Below are 6,000 nucleotides of genomic sequence, written 5' to 3' on the forward strand. Positions count from 1 at the left end.
TGCTCGTCCTCTAAGGAGAAGGACACTCTTTTAGTGAATGCTCTTTACGTAGGATAATTTAATTTCTTCAGAAACAGCCCCCCTACGTGATCACACAGCAGCTATGAAAGCCTCTTATTCCCGTTCTCTGGCTCTCCAGCTGCTGGGGCTTTCTGGGAAGTGCCACACTCGCTGTTTGTTTCTGGCTGGTTTGAAAAAAGAAAAGAAAAAGAAGTGAAAAAGGGTGTGTGGGAGGCGAAGGCTTTGTTGTGACTTCAGACCTGTGTCAGTTCGTTCTTGCAGCCAGCGCGCTGTTTGTGCGCTGCTCGTGTGCTATGTTTTATTTAGGAGCGGGTGATCCCTGGCCCCATTGGTCTATCGGGAAAACAACTGTAAGCACAGGGTTGGGTGTGACGTTAGCAAATACACAACAGGGATAAGCCCCCAGTCCCGAGCCTGCACTTGCCGGGCCTGAATCCTGACCCAAATTCTGTGGCTTGGGCCCCATCCTAGTACCAAGATTTCTCTTTCCTTCCGGATGCTGCAGGATGGAGTCACAGCGGGGGGAGTCATTCACACTGTCTATTTTAGGCTGCTTTTAGGCCTTCAATTATGGAATGATTCAGAGCACCTGAGTTTAGGAGCTCAGGTTCTGTATGGAGTAAATATAGACAGGTAGAGAGAGCTCCAGAGACGTTTCCGAGCAGCTCATAAGGTGTCTAATATTAGACGTGAACACACTCCAGAGAGGTGTTGCTCTGCAACACCTTACGTGCAATTTAGGTTGATGGTATAGATTTAAAAAAAAAACTCTTCCTGGTTCCAGGTAATGTCAGAAAACCCTTTCTTGTCCCCTTGGCCGGGTGATAGCAAGCCCTAGTTGCCGTCAGAAAGAGCAGTGCTGGCGATTGCACCGTGCCCATCCTCCATGCGTCGCAGTGGTGCATCCGTCGCGGGTCGGGACGGGGCGCTGCGCGGGCACCCCCGGACCCACCTCGGCCAGCAAGAGAGCCCCAAACCCAAACGCACCCGCCGAAATCAGCGGTGCTTCTCCCGTTGCAGCTTAGTCGTTTGCTTCTAGAATATATCTGAATAACTGGTTGGATAGAAGAGGAAGAGGCAGGAAGCCTCACTGGCTGCAGGGGCAGACTGAGGCTGTTCTTGCACTGACGCGCTCGAGGAGATTTCAGGACCCCCTTTTCCATCTACGCAGGGTTTGCCAGGAGCTCCGCAACGTGCTTGGTGCCAGCACCGGGTGAGTCTCGGCCTTAGAGATGCCCGTAGTCCCAGGAAGGATTTGGGAGGCTCTGGAGTCACGGGTGACGGGCTGGCCCAGCGCAAGCACTCGGTGTCCCCCAATGTCCACAGCGTCCCCGCTTCAGCGGGGTGCTTACGGCCGCCCTCGCGCACGCACGGTCGGTGACGCCAGCCCCCATCCGGGCTGCGGGTCTCCCGCACCGCCCGGCCCGGAGACCCCGCTCGGTGGGGCCGGGGGTCCCGGGAGAAAGCAGCGCCCGGCTCCCGCGCTCGGCAGGCCAGGTCCCAGCCGGCACCGCGGGCGGCGCGCGGCAGCGATAGTCCCCAGCAGGCTCCGGATCCGGCCGGGAGCTCCTCTCTTAAACCGGCGAAGGTGGCGCGGCGGCCGGGTCCTGGCGCCGGAGACTCGGGGAGGGCAGCAGCTTGCGGCAGGGGGCCCTGCGCAGAGCAGAGGCGCTAGGGGAAATTCTGACACTATTAACCTGCAAGAATATCGTGCTCAACCTTGTGAACCGGTTATCAACTAGTATATACTGTATACTATACGATAGACTTTTGTATAAAAAAAAATAAACAAATTAAAGCTATAGGTACATTGTAATCCTTGGTGTGATTGAAAAAGTGTCCTAGACTGTATTACTTAATTAAAATAATGCTGAGCATATTGAACAGTTTTTCGTATTTATGCCTTATAAACTTGATATATTACACATGATAAAATGAAACTGCAAGAATTATATATAAAAAAAAAAAAAGATGCTGCATTTCGGGGCAAATCCCATTTGCTCTTTCTAAAACAAAAGAGCGCTGCTGAAATCAGCACAATAAATCATGTGCATAGAAGAGCAGGATCTGTCCCCAAATGACTTTTTAGGATTTTTTTTTTTTTAATGGGGCTTTGGTTAATGTACTATGTAATAATTTTATTTTATAAAGTTACTGTACAATGTTGCCTTTTGGTTCATTTAAATATAATACCAAATAAACTTGAAAATTACAGTGTCTTAATTTTTAATGAAACAGTCATAATAATTTATTACTCCACTGCTTTTTCTCTTTTTTCCAGGGACATCAAGATAGTCAGAGGATGCAAGTGTCTCAGTGTTAGATAACTAAGCATCCTATCTAGTTCTTGGCAGCATTACTAATGGATTTCTCACTTGTGAAATAATACGATGGCAGAAGATAATGAAAAATGTGTGGTTTTTTGTTTGTTTTTTGTTGTTTTTTTTATTATTATTATTAAAGCTCCTTTGCATTTTGTTGCCTGGGCTTCTGGGAGATTAGCTCTTGACACTAATTTTAATATTTCATCTTACAGGTTATTTCATGACTGAGTAAAGCCATATCAACTGTTTTAACAGGGTCATGATTAATATTTTGGTATCTATTTCCCTTACATGTTTATGCAACCACTGGCCCTTTTAAATCGGTACTATAGATAACTATTAGCAGTCGCTTACCTATCAGCAGGCAATCAGTTTGCTTAGGATCTCTGCACAGGTTTAATTCACTGCTTCTGAGCTGTTAATTATGAAACCAGGTCATCTGCAGTTTCCAGGTGTTGAGACCGAGGCAGAGCTGAGCCAACCGCCGAAAATGCCCAGCATCCGAGCTGGCAAAAAGGAGCTGCGGGAAAGACGGCAACAGATAACGAGCGATGAAATTAAAATGTAGTAATGTAAGATCTTCATCGCCTTATCTCTACTGCATAAACACCTTTTGAAGTCTTACTGTTAAATGAGAGCCTGGTAACAGCAGGATTGCCAGAGAAACACCTAAAATTAAAGGGCAAAGCACATTGCTTTGCCGATCCTGCGCAGCATGGGGGCTGCTGCAAGCTAGGCACCTGGTTCACCATGGAGGAAAATACCGAGCACGGGTAAACGTGTTTCCCACTCAGACGGCCAAGACCAGATTCATGCAAAGACATCCGAAGGGCTCCGGCACCGCGTTGCTCTGCCCCGCGGCTGGATGTACGGGACACTCAGGCCTCGCTCGGACCGTCGCTGCACGGGGATGGGGCAGCTGCTGGCCAGAGCCGCTGAGCCTCGAGGTGGAAGGACGCCGGCGGTGGCAAGGACGTACGCGTGACCAAGGCGCAGCACCGTGCTTTTTGTGCGTTTTTGAGGGCATTGTTCCCAGCAATCAGTTGTACTGCTTGAATAAAACCCTTTATTTCAGATACAGCTCTGCCAAATGTCTCTGCCTGACACGCACAAGAGTCACATGCAAAATAAGGGATCTCTGGGCCGTATTCTGCTCTCGGACGGGCTCCTGCGCCTCCATCCCATTGAATTCTCACATCGGAGACGCGGATGTAGCCCGCAGCCTGCCCACTTGCCTGCGGCATGGTCCTGTTGAAAGGAAAGGTCAGTTTTATTAGTGTGCGCTTCAGGAAAAGACAAGGGTCTGTGGGAGTATTCATAAAGAGGGGACGTTTGCTTTCATCTAATTCTTTCTTTGTTGTCTCTTCAGGAAAGAGCACTAAAGCTTGTAAAGTGCTGCTCTGCTATTAATAACTCCAGCAAGCTTGGTCACTTCGAGTGACTTCCGAGAATAGCAGACCACTCGGCCTCCCGCAGGCTGCTGCATAAACCTTCACAGTCCACTTAGAAAGAGGGGCAAAACCTTCAAGAAAGGAAGTGAGCAGTCAGCATCCCAGCTTCTCCCAGAGGTAAGTCCCATTTGGTTGTATTTATTTCCTGCAATGCGGCGCAAACCACGTGTATGAGAGCCACAAGGCTCTTCCAGAAGCAACTGTAGGTCCTGTCCTTCCCAAGACCAATAGATTGGGATTTTAAGGCAGCCTGATTAACAGTCCTGGATGAGCTCAGCACAAGAGACCAACTGTGCTTGACCTGGACGCGGTTTCACATGGCGAGCTGTCGTAGGCCCTGGTGTGCGGGAAAGGAAAAGCGGTGGATGGGTTAGGAGGTGTGCATGGTTCCCCGATGGACCAGCGAAGTTGCCCAGGGTACTTACTACAGTGTTGGGTTGAGGAAACGGTGAGAAAAGGGTCTCTGGAGGCATGGTTGCTGCTGAGGAGGCACCCGGAGGTCTCTTGGAAACAAAGAGCTTTGCACCAGTTTCCCCCAACTTAGCCTGTCCCCCGTCCTCTTCTTCGCTGCCCTCCGCACCCAGGGTTGGTGGATTTTGAGGTTTCCTCTGAGGTGCTGAGCTCTGGATGTATGGGGCAGGCTCAAATCCTACCTTTCCTCAAAACTAACCCAGATTTCCTCAGTGAATATATGGGGCGGGGGGGGGGGGGGGAATTTTCTGCCAGATGTTGCTCCTTTGGCCCCAGCTAAAAAATCAGCGCAGGGCTGAGACCTCCTTGTCACAGCGATGGGGTTGTCAGCCTGAAGAGTTAAGGAATTATGATCTGGCCTTTCCTCTCCCCCCAAAACCATCACGAGACTGCCTTGGAAATCGCAGGATTACAAAGATGATTCCTGTTTGCTTTCATACGTTAGACTACGTGGAAGCTGCATTTCCAGGCCGGTCTCTGCAACCAGAGGGCTGAAAGCTGATTTAAATTATTAAAGATAGAAATAAATGGGTGAAATCCTCGGGTAAGAACATGCCATGCTGATTGCTGGCATTTTGAGGAAAATGCCAAATCCTGCGCTTCCCGGCAGAGTTGCTTTGCTCTCGGCGCTCGCTCGGAGCGGCGCGTTGCGCGGTGCCCGCGGTCGTCCCCCAGCGCGCAGCGGGGCCCGTCCCACCTCCGCGGCAGCGGCCCCTCGCTCACGTCCCCCCTCGGCTTTGCGCGAGCAGAAGCGGAGCAGAAAAAGGAATCCCCTGTGGTGCGACAGCCCTGCCCGGGAGAGGCACCAGAGAAACGCCAATTTATTCCGCCTGGCCCTGGAAGCGGTGGGGGGGCTGGTCGCTCTTGAAAAGCTTTGCTGCAAACTCCGCTTTAGCGACAGGCAAATCTCCGCTTGCGTCGAAAGCCTTATCGGCTGTCCTGCCGCGCGGACACGCTTACTGCAATAAAACAAATCTTTGTTGCGCTGAGCGTTTCTCCCCAAGTAACGGCGCGGGGGGAGAGGGGAGAACCAAGGAGGCCGAGCCGTCTGTCTTATTTCCTTGTCCTGGTAATGAAATATTGCTGCTGAACTTTACCTGCCTTTCCTGTTACTGATTTTTCTCTTGGTGATGGTTACCTTTGAAGAGGCTTGTGAAATTGCATTACTGAAATTTATGACTGTGCAGCAAATGTGTGCGCATGCATTAATTCTATTCAGGGCCAGCGTCTTGGAGCTCCAAAATTAACATTATGGTGCGGTTTCTTGTATGGCTAATGGCTGTTCAGTAAAGCAGGGCTCACAGTTTGTTCACCTTATGCGACTTAATTTCTTGAAATAGCCCTTCCTTGAAAAGTTTGCCATGTAACTGTCAAAAAAGAATGCATGCAAAACATGTGGATACATATTTTTATACATTTTTTTCTTCTTTATGCAATTAGTAAAGCCTTGAAAATCTTGGCCTAGTGAGGTGGTGCAATTGGGTTTCAGTTCCTTTGCATGGCAATTAATTTAAATATTCAAAAGCAGATGTCTCCTCTAAATGCAATAGGTTAAAAAATGGGCCTTTTACCAGTGACTCTGGTCTGTAGGAGGCTGAAATGGATGTTAATATTACCTGCGAGCTCTACAACACGATGTTTGGAAGGAAGTGAAAAATAATGGCTTAGTAAATGATTGGGTTAATTGAAATTAACTACTTGCAGCCTTGCAAATCCTTTATTTTCTGTCGTAC

This window comes from Apteryx mantelli, chromosome 15, assembly GCF_036417845.1.
Source record: "Apteryx mantelli isolate bAptMan1 chromosome 15, bAptMan1.hap1, whole genome shotgun sequence".
Taxonomy (NCBI): domain Eukaryota; kingdom Metazoa; phylum Chordata; class Aves; order Apterygiformes; family Apterygidae; genus Apteryx; species Apteryx mantelli.